At 38.0% G+C, this 19,679-nt stretch overlaps 1 protein-coding gene across 1 annotated transcript in view; it reads right to left on the bottom strand.

Moving 5' to 3' along the window:
• Nucleotides 1–17,429, bottom strand: part of lingo3b (leucine rich repeat and Ig domain containing 3b) — a 59,021-nt gene extending 41,592 nt beyond the window's left edge. The window contains exon 1 of the mRNA XM_081374102.1: nt 17,205–17,429. The gene's annotated coding sequence lies outside the window, so the exon portion shown is untranslated. The remainder of the gene's footprint in view (nt 1–17,204) is intronic.
• Between the last annotated feature and the right edge of the window lie 2,250 nt (nt 17,430–19,679).

Genomic DNA, 19,679 nt, shown 5'->3' with positions numbered 1-19,679 from the left:
ATGCTCCCCGCAAGAAAATTTTGTACATTTTAAAGTTAAATGCATCAGTCTGGTGCACTTTGAGAGCTCAAAATTAAGAGCTTCAACAGGCTACAACCATAGACTGTAAAAAAATGGCTTCAACTCATGAACTGTGCACAAAGAAAAAGCATTGACTTGTACCTAGACATTAAAGAGGGCTCAAACATATTTTTTATTTATGATATAGAGTCTCAGTCTACATTAAATTATCACTGGTGTTTTAGGACGCCAAACAATTAGTATAATAATATAATAATGATTTATATAATTATTCCTATGACATAAAATAGCCTATAAACGTACTGTATTAAATGAAAATGAATATTTCAAAAGTATATTTTACATTACACTATAGGAAAATTACAATACTTTTGTCCTAATGTCTTGTTCACTTGCAAGAAATAAACTCTTTGATCGCGTGAGCAAAGTGCGCACTTTTCTTTAAATCACGCAGCACAAACATAATGCATATATAGGATACTTAAAGTCTTGTGCTGTTTTATAAAGCACAAAACCATATCACGGTTTCGATTTTAGTTCGTTGGCAAAATATAACGCTAGAGACCTTTATGTTAGGCTATACATTTTACATCTCATGTGTATTGGGAAAAGGGAGAAGAGCGAGTTCGGCAAAAGGCGGATTCGAACTCGAGTCGAACGCGTCAAAAACTACTTTGTTGTAAGCACCTCACGCACGCTCTCAAGCCCCGTTCACTGTTCTACATTCTCGCAGCAACATGAATTGCAAACACACATGTGACGTGGTTTAAACGGCTAATTAATCATTCAGAGAGCTTGAAATTTTATTTTTGAATACAAAAAAATTACCGAGGTCCGGACCTCGGTGAAATCATAGCTGGCTACGGCCATGAGTAAAGCTAATGCAAGGGCTAGAAATCTATTAATCTTTTGCTGATACTTCCTTGTCATCATGGCGATCGGAGTTCACGGTTGCATAGCAACGACAGACGCCACGGGACAGCAAGCGCTTGTGACTGCACGTTTCTCCTTGTTTTCTGTTGTTATGCGCAGCATATTTCCCGCGCGCACAAACACAGCCACAGACAATTAATTGTTCGGTTAGCGAAGAAGACCGAATGTATGATGCATAGGCTAATAACCTTTAGATCCCCCCCATGTGACCCATGTAAGCGGTGGAATTCCCTCCCAGTTTAAAAAACGAAATTCAGGCCCTGCATTTATTAAGGCAAACCTAGTAAAAACTAATGCAGTCTATACACTGACTTGGCAGCTCTGTGAAATGTAATACAACAGTGCCACCTACTGTCTAAATGCATTAACACTAAAAGTCTGAGTTGAAACCTAGACATAGGTAAATGGGTTTGTCAATTAGCCTGAAATAAAAAAAAATTAAAACAATTCAGATCTTGTACATCCTCACATTGGAGTATCGAGTTAATGTACAAAGTTTGGTTTCGATACGTGACAGCGTTCCTGAAATATGAACTACTTCCTGTTTTGGCGACTACGCCGCCGATTTCGTTTGGCTGTGATGGGCAAACGCTTCCAAAAATCAAAAATCCTTCTAGTAACTTTTGTGAGGCTATGTGCAAGGATCATGTACGTCCAGTTTCGTGAAGTTCGGACCAAATTTGTGACCTGTGAAACTTTAGTTTCGCTTTCTGTTCAATCCACTATGGCGGACGAACGACATGGACTTGTGATGTCATCTTCGCGAGCAACTTACACCGGTACTGACCGAACGTTTTAAAGTTGGAACGGTGTCTCTGTCTCAAAGGGCCTAGGCGCAGGAGCTGGCCAAAATTTTTCTCCCGGGAATAATAATAATAATGATAATAATAATAATAATAATAATAAGAAAACTTAAGAAGAACAATAAGTGTGCGCTTTCAGCAAGCACACTTAATAATAATAAGAAAACTTAAGAAGAACAGTAAGTGTGCTGCTTTCAGCAAGCACACTTAATAATAATAAGAAAACTTAAGAAGAACAATAAGTGTGCTGCTTTCAGCAAGCACACTTAATTATTCCAGACATGGCTGATAGTGTACTCTGAAATTATTTTCACTCAGAAATTCCTAGTAAAATGCACTAATAATTACAATGAAACAGAAAGTAGCTACAAATTAAACATGACATTTTGATGTAGACTGAAATTGTGTTTTTTTCTTCTAACAAAACATCTGTCATTGTCTGGAAAAAAGCAGCGTGCCGTGAACATCCTGATGAACATCGCCATGTGTCTCGGACTAGAGAAAGAAAACCACGCGGGTTTGTAACGACATGAAAATGAAACGCTTCTCAAACGAGAACAAATGTGGGCGGGGCTTGATTGTGTCTGTGAGGAACTGATTGGATGATTGTGGTTTGCCATTGGCTGATCTCATGTGAGTGACAGGTTGCCCCGCCCTCGTCATCAGAGTCAAGTCAAGTCTCCTTCATTTATAAAGCGCTTTAACAATATAGATTGTTTCAAAGCAGCTTTACAGTGATAACAGGAGATTACAGTAACAGAGATTGTTCTGGCTGTACAGCAGCTCTAGAATAAAGTTATTGTCCAGATAAAGTTAGTTTTGATTGATTGACTTCCGTTGTAAAGATCATTAGTTATTAACTTAGGGGCTGCTAACACACACCGTTCTAACAGAAAACAGAAAACGCTTAACGCCAGTAGCAGAGATAGCGTGGGTGCTTGGGTGCGGCCGCCCCAGGGCCCCGTGCCAATTAGGGGCCCCTCAAACGCCGCCGATCTAACATCACTGGACAGGAACGAGGCCCTCGCCAGGTGACACATTGCACAGGGCCCTGGCAAAGTAACATATTGCAGATTATTAGCTGAAAAAAAGCTAATTACTGCATTAGCTAACGATTTATAAAACCCTTCCCAGCGCCAGTGCCGAACGAAGTCTCAGCCGTCTGCGGCTCATTAAGACACACTTGCGTTCGTGCATGGATGAGGCCAGACTGTCAAATCTCACCTTGCTGGGTGTGGAGCAGATTTGGATGAAGATTTAATAAGGGACCATGATATGTATATAGTTTTGTTAGATTTATTTGTTCTGGAGGATCTTTAACAACAAAATGGTAAGAAAAAAAAATCGTCTTTAAAAATGTTTATTTTAGTTATGAATAAGTCACTCAGACAGAATGTTATAAATCAGTTGTTTTTCTCAAAGTTTTCATCCCAGTTAAGTTCTCATGTCGCACCTGTAGCCTACCTATGGAGTTGTAAACAAACTTTGTGTTCAATATATATAATAGTGCCATGTCAATCATATAATGCGGCACTGATTGAGCGCATTTGGCCTGTTCAGCACCATCGCTGTCAATCAGATGTCTCTGTCCGTGGTGCTGAAACACTTTTACTCGACTGGCAAACTGTTTCAATACAAACTTGTAAAAAAATGTGGCTTTTCTTTGTGTTTTATTTAACATATAAGCTTACTTGGCTCAACAAGTGACACATTATTACATATGCATTCATCAGATATGATACTTTTTTTTAACGGTTTTAATTTTAAAATGACTTGGTAGCAGAGGGCCCCATGATGAAGCTCCACCCCCACTGTACTGAGAGTCTAGCTCCGCCCCCACTGTACTGAGAGTCTAGCTCCGCCCCTGCTTAACGCGCTCCGGCCGCTCACTCGCACGACAGCAGTGTTTGTTGCTCGAGAACATAAACCTTGAAACAGGTTCCACGGTGCAGGTGTTGAATAATTTTGAAAAACATGATAAAGTTATTTCTGCACAAACTTCAAAAACACGAATATGTGAAAGCGCTGACGCCAAGCACATGCGTATTACATGTTCAGTCTATATGCGCATTTGAATATATATGTGCGCAGAATAAATTTAGAATAACCTGCAATATTCCATAAGAAAACAGAATTGTCCATGATTTCATGGTGACTTTACGCGAGCGTGATGCATCTGTGTGAATGTTTGGCCTTGAAGGTTCATCAAGATCTTCTCCGTCTTTAATGTGTCACTCTTTCCTTTCCCAGAGTCATTAATTTATGATGCGACTCAAAACCCAGCTCTGATTCGGTGTCTTTGTCCCCTTCATGGTTCACAATAAATAATTCAGTGGGTTTTCACTCAAAATTATGATCATGGAGAGTGTTCAGAGAGCTATTTTAAACCCGAGAGTCTGTACGTGTCTCTGAGGAAGATGAGACACAGGTGAAGAGTGCGAGTGTGTGTCTGTGGGAGGATGATACACATGTGTCATTGTTCAACAAGTCATATTCACACACTTTACAGCAAGTTATATAAACCATCTGAACGTCACTGAATGAGATCTAACTCTGTTTCTGCAGATGTCGAACTATACCGACTGTCTTCTCTTTTAAAGGGGTGGTATAATGCCCTTTTCACAAGATGTAAAATAAGTCTCTGATGTCCCCAGAGTGTGTGTGTGAAGTTTTAGCTCCAAATACCCCACAGATATTTTTATATAGCATGATAAAATTTGTCACTTTTTGAGGGTGAGCAAAAACACACTGTTTTTGTGTGTGTCCCTTTAAATGCAAATGAGCTGCTGCTCCCGGCACAGGGGGCAGAGCTACAACAGCTTCACACACACATGCACTGACAATTTCTAAAACTTTTAGCCTTTTATGTTCAAACCGGAGTCAGACAATGATGGAGAGACTCGAGAAGAAGAGACAACATGTAGAAGCAACAGGACATTTCTGAATGGTTAGTTGATGAGTTTATGAAGCTGATGTGTCATTGATTAGCATATTCTGTCTTGATAATCTATAAATCGTGTTCAGGGGGTGGGGGTTATGTAAATTTTAGGGTTGGTGATGTCACTAACCCGTGAAGAAGCTCATTGTAGTCTCTACCAGCCGTTTGTTGTAGTCCTTAACTATAAAAGCAAATATCTCCCTTTGCTTTGAACTTTGAGCGTCGTAACTTTACAGATGTTGTTTATGCTCAAACAGCAACATTACACACTAACTAAAGTTAGAAAAGTCAAATCATAATCAACCACCCCTTTAAGATTTAAGATGCCGTTTAAACTTCCTCATTACTTCTATATGTTGATATATGTACACAGTATACTGTATGATTTAATCAGATGCTCTAAGAAACGCATGGCTTAATTCAGTGCTATATGGTTTGAGTAAAATGTACTTGAAACAGAATATTGCAAAGTAAACTTTATTTGCAAACTAAAACGGACTTTAACTGGCTAAAGTTAATCTTTGTTCATTTTATCTAACTTCAGGGAATTTTTCGTAAAAAAAAAAAAAGTACAAAAACTTGCAAAAGAAAAATGAAGTACACTTTACTTGTGGTTCTTATTATCATCAATTTTGAAAACATATTTCAAATAAACACTGTTCTTTAGAATTTCTATTCATCAAAGAATCCTGACAAATCAAATGTATCACTGTTTCCACGATTATCAATAATAACTGATAATAACTGAGCATCATATTGAATGATTTGTGAAGGATCATGTGACTCTGAAGACTGGAGTAATGATGCTGAACATTCAGCTTTGATCACAGGAATAAATTACACTTTACTATATATTCACATAGAGAACTTTAAAAAATGTAAATTGCAATAATATTTTAATTTTTTTACTGTATTTTTGATCAAATAAATACAGCCTTGGTGAACAAACGATGCATGTTGCTTTCTCTTCCTCTTCTTGATCGTGATAAACTGCAGTTCTGCGAGTGAACGCAGACGGAGATGTGTGTATTGTTTGACTCATTAATCTCTGTCACTTACAGTGTGTGTAAAGCTTTCTGTCACGAATGATTCTGAAGGACTCTCGATCTCTGCAACTGTTCGTAGTGTTAACGTTCTCTGAGACGTGTGTGTGTGTGTGTGTGTGTGTGTGTGTGTGATGGACAGGTTTAGGGGTAGGGTTAGTGTGTGTGTGTGTGTGTGTGTGTGTGTGTGATGCACAGGTTTAGGGGTAGGGGTAGGGTTAGTGTGTGTGTGTGTGTGTGTGTGTGTGTGTGTGTGTGTGTGTGTGTGTGTGTGTTGGACAGGTTTAAGGGTAGGGTTAGTGTGTGTATGTGTGTGTGATGGACAGGTTTAGAGGTAGGGTTAGTGTGTGTGTGTGTGTGTGTGTGTGTGTGTGTGTGTGTGTGTGTTTGATGGACAGGTTTAGGGGTAGGGTTAGTGTGTGTGTGTGTGTGTGTGTGTGTGTGTGTGTGTGTGTGTGTGTGTGTGTGTGTGTGTGTGTGTGTGTCACGCTGTTGTGAGTGGTATAATCTTGAGTGATTTTGAGCCGCTTTGACAGAGATTCATCAAAGACGCCGGCGAGGTGTCATACAGCGAGTCACTATGGCAACAGGAGTGTTGTGTGTAATGAAACACGACTGGCGCCGCTCCATCATACACACGAACGCTGAGCGAGACTCTGTCTTCCTGTGTGTGTAAGACGGTTTCCAGGAGAAACACTTCTGTCATATGGTCATCTGAAGGTCATTCATTCTCTTCAAATCTTTATTTGAATATGGCAACATGATCCCTCGTTCTACAATATTTCTCTGTTTAATCACTGACAGAGACCCCTCCCCCATCAGCCAATCACAGAGGGAATAGTTAGTAAGCTTGATGACATCATCCATAGCAACGAGGTCAAGTCCGCCCCCTTTCTCTTAGCTTAAGACTTCTCCCTGTTCCTCAGTAAAAGTGTGTGTCAGCCGGTTTGTGAAAGGGGTTTTAGATGAAACTTTTACTGCGCTTTAGGAGAACTCTGAGTGGTTAGATCACGTTTACTGAATACGGGCCCTGGACTTTAATGATGTTCTCAAAACGTCAGCACAAAAACATTTATACAGCGTTCATGGAATGTTTTTTCCTGAAACATTTCATGTTTTTTTAATTTTGCTTGTTTCGGAAAGTTCAGAGAACATTCAAAAATAACATTCCCATGTTTGCAAAGTGATTAAATGGAATATTTAATAAAACTTCTTTTTTTTTTTAACTATCTATCCATCCATCCATCCATCAAGTTTATCTTGACAAACTTTGCTTTTCTAGTCAAAAAATTTGTTATATTAATTTATTTGAATTTGATCAAATTCAAAACTCAAATCAAATTCAATTTAAATTCAGGAATCGTACTGGAATTTAAAAAGCATTCTCAATTCTGTTCTGAATAAAAATAAATGTTACCTGAAATAAAATATAGACGTTTAAAATAAATGTAGGCCAAAATTGCATTGTTGAGAAAAAAAGTAATTATATATATATATAGCAAACATAAATGACGGGGGCATTCATTTATTATAAAGGTCAAGCCTAAACAAGTTTATTTAAAACAAAACAGTCGCATTATATGAGTTGCAATATAAGTCGCAGTACTATGACTTATATAATCAGAAAATACAGTAATTTACAGTAACAGTAATTTATTTTGTCTCGTTGTTGTCAGACAGAGATGACATCATCAACATCCGTCATATTTACTATCAAACCAATCGTTTTTCACAACACAAAGTCTTTTTTTATTTTCAGTAGTTTTCTGAAAAGATGGAAAGTCATTTTCCAGATATATGAGGCCAAAATACCAGCCATTCTGATGCTAGCCGAGCTATTTTAGGTGGGTAATCAAACTTTCATCAATTTAATAAATCTTGCAGTCATAAGCCCTGGACTGAACCCATAACATGAACACGGGTCTGTAATTTCCTCCGCACGGATCGAGATCTGCTCAGCTGCTGCTCGTTTCATCTGGAAATCATTCATTAAAATGCAATATTGATAAGAGCCACATGACAGTGTGAGATTTATGGCCAGGCATAGAAAGAGGGTCATTTACGACTCACATCTGTTTCAGAACTATAAAAAACACTGTGTCTAAAATCACACAGAATCTCCAAGAATATGCGAAGAAACTTCAAGAAGTGTGTGTTCTGTCTTATCTTTAAAAGACGTAATAATTGTGGAGGGAATGATTTATCCATCCATCCATCCATCCATCCATCCATCTATTTATTCATCCATCCATCTATCCATCCATCCATCCATCTATTTATTCATCCATCCATCTATCCATCCATCCATCTATCCATCCATCCATCTATCCATCCATCCATCTATCCATCCATCCATCCATCTATGTATTCATCCATCCATCTATCCATCCATCCATCTATTTATTCATCCATCCATCTATCCATCCATCCATCTATCCATCCATCCATCTATCCATCCATCCATCCATCCATCCATCCATCCATCTATTTATTCATCCATCCATCTATCCATCCATCCATCTATCCATCCATCCATCCATCCATCTATCCATCCATCCATCCATCCATTGAGTTTATCTTGATAAACTTTGCTTTTCTAGTCACAAATTTGGTTACATGAATTTATTTTAATTCATTTGAATAATTTTTCCTTAAATTGCCATTTTGATTCCTGTTTGCAACCTCAAATCAAATCAAATTTAAATTCAGGAATCGTACTGGAATTTAAAAAGCATTCTCGATTCAGTTCTGCATTTTCAAACGAGTGCATTGAACTCATGAAGAAAAGCAAGCAGATCCAAACCAGATCTCACGGTTTAACCTTCACGCCAGCGTCATAATCACCTCAGAGCAACACAAGGACTCTTGTGTGAATCTTCCTCAGCACTTAAACAAATCACTAATGTAATTACCTCATGAACAAGTGCAGATGTCCAGAAGAGATGAACGATGATTGCAGTTTCACCCACAAGGTCAGTTTATATTTGTCTTAGAGTTGAACAGATTGAGCAAGAAACCTGTTGGACTTTACTTGTTAAACAGACACGCGTATCCATTAAGTTATTGCCACAATAAGCTTTAGGGTACACGGATATGATAAGATTTCAATTCAATTTAGCCTTCAGTAATAAATCTGTCTCTCTCTTTGCTCATCATTCATGTCTGCTATGTTAAGCAAGTGGAAAAAAACGTTCCTTTAAAGCAAGGAGATTTCTTTTAATGTCTCTTCTGCTCACCAGGGCTGCATTTATCTGATAAAAACACAGTAAAAATTGTGAAATATTATTACAATCTAAAATAACTTTTCTATGTGAATATCTAGTAAAGTGTAATTTATTCCTGATATAAAAGCTGATTTTCAGCATCATAACTCCAGTCTTCAGTGTCACATGATCCTTCAGAAATCATTATCATATGATGATTTGATGCTCTATTATTTTTATAACAGTTCAGATTTTTGTGGAAAACGTGATTCATTTTATTTTTCAGTTCAAAATAAAAGCATTTATTTGAAATAGAAACCTGTTGTAACATTATAAATGTCTTTACTGTCACTTTTGATCAATTTAATGCATCCTTGCTGAATAAATTTAATAATGTCTTTTAAAAATGGAATTTGCGTGAAACAATTTGATTATGATTAGTTTATCCTGTGAGTAAAAAGTGCCAGATATAAGTAATATTCAGCTGATCATGTGATCTCTACACGTCAAAATGTATTTGCATAAAACTTTTTTAACAAGAACAATATGACTGAGTGCACCTTTATCTTAAACATGCTAATACTCATCTTACGGTCTATTAGCCAGAGTTTTTCAGTATGACTTATGATTCATAAAGCCAGTCTCTCTTTGTCTCATCAGAAAGATATGGTGTCTAGCAGACAGTCTTTGTCTTATAATAGATATCTCATAATTCTACATGTCTGTTCTTTTATTCTGGTATGAATTCTAATGAGATGAGGGTGTCAGAGGAGCCGCACACTGTTCAACACTGCTGACACAGAATCACACTGCTTTACATGCAGTTTCTGCATAAAATAAGTAAATAAATAAATAAGTCACATTTCTTCCAGTAAATAAATTGCTGATGTGATTCAGAACTATGACAGATAAAAAAATAAATAAAAATAATAATAATATCATAAATGCAATCTCTTTAATATCTCAGTCGTTTCTTCTAGACCACGGGCTTGTGAGAGTATGAAATTAATTAAATGGAAAAAAAGCACAATTAACATAAATAAATGGGACTAAGCCCAAAAAAAGCATGATGAGTTATGCAAGCTTGGCTGGGAGCATCAGACCGACTGCAACAATGAGTAACTAAAGACATTTTTAGATTATTTTTGTCAAAACGGCTGAAAAATCACAAAAACAATCACTAATATGATTTAATTGCTTATGAATTTTGACCAATAGGTGGCGCTGTTATCAAGGTCAGTGTGAGGTGGCAACGACATATGCTAAAGTCATATGCTAAAGCACTGCAAAGTTACAGCCTAAAAATCAGCTTTGTAAAAATTTGTTGATGTGTTATTCAACATCTTTCTTTGAAAAGTAGGTTTTCAAAATGTCAATGAATGTACATGTTTTCTGTATAAATCAAGGAATTTATCAAGACCACTTTCATTTAAATAGGCAAAACTCATCAAAAGCTATAAACTAAGTTATAAGCAAAAATAGCCATTTTTCATTTCTCCTGACCAGTAGGTGGCGCTGAGCCGAAACCCTGCAAGTAGCCTCAGGTCATGCTTGTGATAACATGTACCAAATCCGGTCTGAATATGCCGAGGCGTTGCGGAAATATAGCCTTACATCCATTTTGACATGCTCTTCATCAAAATTTGTTTGCACGTTATTCGAGAACGGTTTGGTTTATCAAAAAGCTTTTAATAACTTTTAGAAAATCAAAATGCTGGAAATATTTTCATGGGGAAAAATTTTGTCATGGGGTGCAATTGAATTTAGAATTTATGGTTCAAAAGTTATTAGCATAAACATGCATGCAAATTTGGACAGTTGGTGGCGCTAGAGGGATTGAGTTAGAGACTTCAAAATTGGTGCGGTTATTGTTCAGACTGTCCTCTATCTGTGTGCCAAATTTCATAATTTTTCTGCAAACAGTTCTATGACATAGACAGATGAAGGAGGAGTGAGAATAATAGTAATGACAAAAAAGTTAGAGAATCCATCTATATTCCAGAGATCTTAACATGTGTTCTCACAAAATCTCAACAACATCTCAAACTGTTCTCAGATTTGCCAGGAAACCAAAGACTGCAATAAAAAGCCATCAATACGATCTCAAACTATCCCTCAAGGTCAAATGATCTGAGCTGTTCCACACTCATGTTATAGCTCTATATACTCTTACCGCATGATGAGTCATTTATATCTGTTTTACTTTAGGAATATTAACTGAATATTTAACTAAGAACTCCATTATGTTCCCCGAGCTTTCAAAGAGCAACCGTTGAGCAATAAAACTTCCCTCTGGGAGCATTTTAGGAACGAGCCAAATAAACACACTTCTGTGCGCCGAGTCTTAATTATGTGGATCCACTCCACTAATGACAGAGGAAACTTCCAACAACACATTTCCTCTCGCTTCTTTGTTTCTCCGTCAAATGTGTTCCGTTTCTCGTTACTTCATTCTACAAAATCAAATAGGAAAAAACAGATGGCAGCGCTAGTTTGGGTTCGTTCATTACCGCTGATGACAAACAGGCAAACCGGTGAGGATACAGGGACCCTGCCTTTCCGGGATAGGACGGCCAATCAGTAATGCACAACATTAAACATGTGAAAGGTCATGAAATAAAAATTAACCACTCTTAAGGCCCTTTCACACTGGACACGATTTTGACGCACGAATAATTCGCGCGATGGGTTTATTTTTTGATCAGCTGTTTGTGTAATGAGTGCTTTCACACCGAACGCGAATGTGCTGCGGCGAAAAAACGACTTATTTTTTTCGCTTCGATGTCGATTTTTTTTTTACTTTTGCGGCGACAGAATAGGCTTCAGCCAATCATATACTACAAGGACAACGATTTGAAAGACAATGTGTGGCGTAGCATTGCCGAACCAACTCGGTTATCTCGACTGTGAGTGTGTTGTGTGCTAGTTTTAGTCATTGTATAGTCCTGTGCTGTGTAGGCTAGCAGGCCAAACTACATTTTGGATAGAAAGCTAACACTATTATCGTCAAAGATAGAGACAGAGACCGTGTTTACATTGAACACGTAACAAAATGTAGTGAGACTTTTTAGGGCTGCTTTTAGTATACTATTCTTTGTGTGATATCTACAGTTTCTTGTCGAATGATTTTTAACTTCGTGTGTTACATGTAATGTGTATTTACATTACAAAACGCACTGTGTTTAGTTGAAGACGCAAAAAAACTGTGCACATAAGCACACTCCCCTTCAGACTCTCTGTTGTGTAAGATTGGGTGCACCCAAAACCTTCTTTTCTGTCTTTTAAATAAAATGAAAAGCTCGTCTTCACTGCTATGACTAAGACTGGATGATGATGATGATGATGATGATGAAGTGTCCATGTTTTCTCAGCTGTCGGAGCGATTCGCGCGAAAGTTTTGGAATGTTGAAGCTCTCTGAACGTCACAGACGTCACAAATTCGCGTCGCGGCTGATGTGAATGGTTTTGATGCGAACTATTCGCACACGAACTATTCGCTTTTTCGTTTCGCTTCCGGTGTGAAAGGGCCTTTATTGTTATGGAATATTGCAGTATATATTCTAAATGATTTATCCGTGCAAATTAGGGATGCACGATATACAGTATATCGGCCACCATATCGGTATCGGCCGATCTGTGTTCTTTTTTAATGTTATCGTTATCGGCCCGATAATTAAATTTGGCTGATATATTAAAGCAGATAAATAATGAATTATTTCCTTCAACACTTGAGACACTTCAGATGCGCACTGTTCAACATGATGGATTTGAATTGCTTGAAATATGATTGGAATCCCTTCAAAAAAGGAAAATATAGTTAAGTGCAGAATGTGCCGTCATATCGGCTACATGAAATTATAATGAGAACATTATAATTGTGTGATTGGGAAATGGATTTTAATTGTGAGACTTTTGTTTTTGCAATCAGGCTCTCAAAAATTATATAAAAATTTGGATTTAGATTTATCGGCCAATATATCGGTTATCAGCTTTCAAATATAAAGTATTATTGGTTATCGGTATCGGCCAAAATGTTCATATCGGTGCTTCCCTAGCGCAAATCATTGTTTTAAATTCATGTGTCCTTCCCCTCTCTCTTGCAGCATCTCTTCTCTTCTGTGATGATGTGGGCAGAGCAACCTGTCACTCGCATGAGATCCACCAATAGCAAACCACAACCAGCCAATCAATTCATCACAGACAAAATCAAGCCCCACCCACATTTGTTCTTGTTTGAGAAGCGTTTCCCTCGGATATATTGTACATCACAACAGGGAGGAAAAGTATATCAACAACAACTTGCGTTTAATTTAGAATTTAATGTGCATCTGTGTGATTTTCTTCTCCTATTTGAAGAATCATTCATGGTGTCCCAGCGAGCATTTTTGCATTTAAAAGACGTCTAATAGCTGTCCAAACACAGCCTAGACATCTAGGCTAAAACAAGGCAAAATTTGGGCTGTCAATTAAAATGTAATAGTCTAAACCATCGCCCCAAGAATAGACGAGTCATCAATTAGATAAAGAAATGAGTGAAGACATGAAACCAATCACCTTGTAATCACTGTTGACTTTGCTTACATGATGGAATATCAAACATCTCGCAAGTTATTTTGGCAAACACGACATGTAACCAAATTCAAGGTTATTTTGGCTAGTTAACCGAGACGCTGAAATGACGGCGACTGCTTGCTGGGGTGGTTCAGGGTTAGTGGTTTGTTTGTCCGCCGAGTATGAGCAACACTAACAGTGACGCTAGTCTTAGATAACACCACTCGTTTAATGCTGCTCATTTCAAATTCAATGTACGCCTTACGTATGCAAATGAGCACGTAATCAAAAGGAAGCAACATCCAAAAAAAAAAAATCATCCTCTGCTAATCAGCACAAACAATGCATTTATTCCAAATCCCTGGTTTTAATCATAATTGTCATCCCGGAGGACCAGCTAATGTGCGATTCAGCCATAATCAAGACTATTTCTTTGCTTCTGTTCGAGTCCTTTGCTTGATTATCGCAGGAACTGAATGATGGCCAGTGTGATAACGTTCCTCCTGTCTGATTCACCTTCAAATGGACACGGGAAGCAGAATGGCGCTAACATGTATGCTATGTATATTATAGCTTGATTTCTCTCTCTCTCCATCTCTCCATGCACTGTCTTTCTCATGCTCTCGTTGGCGGTTTGGGATTGTAGCCTGTTTGAAGCCCTCATGGCCCTGGGCAACACGGTAACGCGCCTGTCAAAAACACTTTCTGTTATAATGGCCTGGACTTGCGAACTGGAGAGAGGCAGATAACACGCTGTGCACACACACACACACACACACACTCTTATCTCACATTGTTTTCTGCCAGATATCAACGGCTATGTTCCTTAACTATTGCACGTTCCCTTCACGATTAAGTCAAACCCTGACTGTTATATAGAGACTCGCTTTGCTTGCATATCAGATTTTATTCTGACTCTATAAAAATATGAGTCGTCTAGAGTTTAAGATCTTCTCAACAATGGCTCAAACGAAGCTCACCATCACAAAGCTCAATAATCCGAGCTTTTACGATTCACACACTGTACTCTTACTGACTGACAAATACTGACTCATTTGTGCCTGTTTTTATTTCGCCAGAGGAATTTTTTGGCATCTGAGACAAAGTTGATATCTAATTGAATCTAACTAAGATCTGCCAAATTTGAAACACAAGTCTCAGAGCAATAAAATGTTCGTCTCGGGCGTCTCATGTAACTCATAATTACTTTCATTTGGGGTTGTTTTCTCCAAGGGAGACAGACAGTGTCTAAAAAAATGTATCAACAGTACAAAATAAATATGACAAGAAATGAGACTGAATAGGCCAACACTGTGTACTTCACATGCTGTCGGAAATCTCCCACTTCCCACTTCTGAAGTCATGATTACGAGTGCTTTGTTGTCGGAAAAAAATTGGAATCTTGGAGAATTATTCTCACTTATTTCTTGGGGAAATCTCATTAAAGCCAAAATGCATTTAAGATATTTAATCAACATCCAACGGTTCTTGAATAAAATGTAGCGACTCGTAAACATAAACGACCAATACTGACTATAGTTTTAGTCAGTTTGCTGATAATTCTGGAATTTCGGTCAAATAAAGCAGGGCTGATGTCAAATATTGAAGCTGATCTGTACGGACCAGGCTCAAGGTTCGAAACGCGCGTGATTTTTGGATTAATTGGAAAGTTTAATCAGAACACAATGAAAGTTTTAGGTCCTGTTAAACATTTAAGCAGTTTTAAACCAATCAAGTGCAAGAAGATGAAAGAGAACTCAATTCACAAACACCGAATTCCCTTCCCTTCTCTATTTGTGCTCGAACGGTCAAACACACACGAATAATTATGTCAAAATGCTGTCTCGGCGAGTGTCCTCGTAAACACAGTCGCTACTGGCTAACGTGAACGCAAAGAATTGAGAGAAAAAAACGAATGCGTATCATTATATTGGATCCGTGCATTTACTCTTAAAGTGACAGCAGAGTAATATTCCTGCCGCTTAATCAAACAACAAAAAAGAGAAAATCACCTTTGCAGCTTTAATAAAGAATAATTATATTTAATTTATAGTGAAGACTATGTTATTTGATTATTCAATTTCTGTACCTGAATACAGTAAGACTTACTTGAAAAACATAAAGCACTGTTTATTTCATTTGTATCTTTGTTCTATTGTAATGTAATTTGTTCATTATTTTAAACGCAGATTCGCTGCCCTTCAAAATCACCCCAATCATTCTAGAATTATTCATTCTTTCCAAATAGAGCTGTTCAAGTCATCTGTTGAAATAGTTTTCATATCGCAATATATAATAGCAGAAAAACAAAATAGGCATATTGCATTTCCAATGTCGTGCAGCCCTAAATTACAAGTTATGTTTGCTGTGTATAAACAACCCGATCACACTAAATGCGTATCTATTGCACGCACTGTGTTTATCGTGCGATTTATACGCCAAAATGAGTTTTTACGTGCATATGATACGCATGGGTAGGTTTAGTAGTGGTATACGTGCATATTGATACGCATGGGTAGGATTAGTAGTGTGGGGGGTGCGTGTATATTACACGCAATAAAGTGCGTATCAAATGCACGCGAAAACTGCGTATCATATGCACGTAAAAAAATGCTGACAAATGGTTACTCATGTAAATATGCACGACTTTAACGGCAAGACGAGGCGATGTAGCTGTTGAGGAGAAACTTCTCCTCTGATTATGTCCAATTTCCCACTAGGAAACTCATATTTACGATAATTCCAATAGCATTTGAAGACAGCATTAAATCAGTGACAGCATGAAGGAGGAACAGAGAAATATAAGTGAAATGTCATGTGAGAAAAGAAAGTGCCTCCATTGTGCCATTACTCATTATCCTTTCCATCCAGTGAAGCCAGCTTCATTTATATAAAACATTATACAATAAAAAAATTACAAAGCAGCTTTACAGTAAAAATCAGCGCGAGTCTCAAAACACGGTTTCCTCGTGATTGATTACTGTTTTAATAATCACTCACATGGATTGCACTGGAGGAAATGGACAAGTTGCTGTTCCATATTCCATTAAGCTGGAAACTAAATGTATAAATATTTTATTAAATTATGAATATACACATAGGCTACTGAACTAAAAATCCCCAAAGCAGAAACGATAAATGTTTACAAGACACTAACACACACTACGAGACTAATTTTCATATGGTTCGGTTTTTTATTTTTATATATATTTATTTTTTATCTTTTTTTTAACGTTAATTCTTTACATTAAAGAGGCCCACGTTATTTGTTGACATCAATACATTGACATGCACACGAGTTTGCGTGAAAATTAGTTTTGAGTCAATGCAATCTGGTCATGAAATGCGTTCCGGACGACAACCTTCTGTCTCGAAGCGTGCGTTTGAGACTTGAACATGACTCTCTGGAGCTCAATCCCTCACCAATATAGTGTTTTAAAATAGAAAAAGCCATAATACACGACTGAACAACATCACACAGGCTGGATGAGAGTCGGCTCACTCTATTCAAACAAAACTTCCAGTGTTTCCTCAGCATCCAGGATGAAAGCGACACACACTCCTGCACAGAAAAGCCTCAGATAATGTTGCATAACCTCAGTGTTTTCACCCACGCGCTCCACAGGTATCTCGGCTTCAGGGTTCACCCGTGTGTGTGTGTGTGTGTGTGTGTGTGTGTGTGTGTGTGTGTGTGTGTGTGTAGTTTACTCACCCAGGTCTTGGCTGTGTCCTCATCTGTGTGTCTCCTCGGCTCCTGCTCGCCTTCACCTCCTCATTCATGTCTGTCCATAAGTCACACGACCGAGTCCATACGTGTCCTCAAGCCCGAGTGTGTGTATGAGTGTGTGAGTGGTTTACGTCTGGCATCAGAAACGCGGACCACATAAAACCTTCTTACTTCACGCGCACGATCAGAGATTATCTTCCAGAGTGTGTCAGCGCGCGCGCGCGCTCGTGCTCGTGTGTTTGTGTGTGAGAGACGGAACACACACTGTCTCTGTCTCTGGCGCTGTCTATCTGCTACTTAGGTTTCGCTGATGCTGACACACACACACACACACACACACACACACACACACACACACACACACACACTCAGGGTTCGTCTCACAAGTGCAGCACTGGAGGAGAAACGCAGCGTCGCAAGGGCTCGTGATAATTCAATTACGTTCCATTCAATTCACGTAGGCCTATAGCATTATTATTATTATTTTCAATAAATATCCTTTCAAAGTAGCTTTACTAAAAATGCATTATAGCGTTTTTTTTTTTTTTTTTTTTACAAAACATCCTTTCAAAGTAGCTTGACAAAAAAAAATGCATGCATTGCATGTCATAAAGATTTAATATGTTCCTAAGCGATTTCTATGTTATTCTGGGTGGTTGCTTATGGAGGACCATAACCCATAGCAATTTGATTCTGGGCCTAATCTGGTTGAGTTTCGGCTGAGAGTTACGGCCCAAGAGTATGGAGTTAATATTGTGCCATAATTAAACAAACAAATCCAGCATTTTGCAAACAAACTCAATCTGCTTTGCAAAGGAAAACTCGACTTTGCAAAGCAGATCGAGTCTGTTTGCAAAATGCTGGATTTGTTTGTTTAATTATGGCACAATATTAACTCCATACCAAAAGCTGCTTGCCAAAAGTACATTTACATTTAATCATTTAGCAGACGCTTAGTCTAACACAGTATATGCCATTTTTGATATATATATATATATATATATATATATATATATATATATATATATATATATATATATACATATATATATATATATAATGAGTAGAAGAGAAGAAAAAAACAGAGTAAACCAGATCCATGCCGGAAGCAAACCAAAATTTACCCACAATGTCTTCCATGATGTCCCCATAAATCAGCCTGGCCCAAAACCTGCCAGAATCGCCAGATGTCCGCCAGAAAAAGAGTTAGTTAAGACAAATGCTGATTAACTTATTTAATAGCCTACTGCAAAAATAGCTAATATTTGAAAAGAAGCTTTACCACTGGCAACTTCACCTTCAAGCACAATCCACTTCAAAACATCAAATGAAGTGTTGAATTGAACTCAGTGACACTGCTTTATCTCACGTAGAGATGCTTTATAATAAACTCTCCACATGCCTTTTTGTCTTGTTGCACAAGCAAATGCTTTTTCACGCTGGTGTGTGTGTGTGTTTTTTCACGCTGGTGTGTGTGTGGTGTGTGTGTGTGTGTGTGTGTGTGTGTGTGACGGCACGTCTCAGGATCTGTGTGTGAAACCGCAACACTGAACGAGTCTCACACCGTCTGCCTCAGTGTCTCGACCCTCGCTGCGTTAACATTGTAATTGGATTTCACTTCAGCAGCCATAAAGCTTGCTCTCTCTCTGTGTGTGTGTGTGTGTGTGTGTGTGTGTGTGTGTGTGTCTGCACTGCAGTCCTTCTCTGTAAATCTACACATTCACATCATTTCAAGCGTTCAGCATTCACAGTTTTCAGACTAGCATCACAAGAGCTCAAACTGCTGGAGAAGTTCATGCAAGAGTTCAAATGAGGCTCTATATGGTTATTGAGTTCAATTAATTATTACTAATGCTATATAAGTACAGTTATAGGGGACTTTCACTGAATATTAAAACCCATAGCTTGAGCTAGAATCAACGGTCAAGTCTTTGCAAATGAATAAATGTAGATAGTGAGGCTGTTAAGCTCAAACAATTATAAAAACACCATAAAAGTATAATAAAACTAGATTGTGTGTTCAATGGGAGGACGTGAGTTCAGTTTTGGAGCAACACAAGGCCGAGTGAACGATGACAATGATCATGTTGGATGATTTATTCTAGAGGCTCGTCTCCAATAACTCAAGTTAAACATCTTCATTTTCCAGGATGCTTTATGAAGCAAATGAATGACGACATTAAGCCATTAAGTGTGTCCCGTCACACAGACAAACAACTCAGTCGGGTTTGTGCAAATTGAGTAAATTGTTGTTCCGCTGAGGGAAAGCATGAGCCGATTACCGATCTCGTTATTGTGCACGTCATTTATCATCCGTGCAACTTCCGTGAAACCTCGTTTTATCCACGCGTTTACAGATTGCATGTGGATTTAGAAGTGCAATTGATTTCTTAAAATGGCTTGATGTAATGTGCATTTCACTATGGAAGCCAAAAGAAGAATAAATTATGCTCTGGTAAG

This window comes from Scardinius erythrophthalmus (genome assembly GCF_964197995.2).
Source record: "Scardinius erythrophthalmus genome assembly, chromosome: 9".
In the NCBI taxonomy this organism is placed as follows: Eukaryota; Metazoa; Chordata; class Actinopteri; order Cypriniformes; family Leuciscidae; genus Scardinius; species Scardinius erythrophthalmus.
Note: the sequence above shows the minus strand (reverse complement) of the source record. Positions and strands in the feature narration are given on the sequence as shown.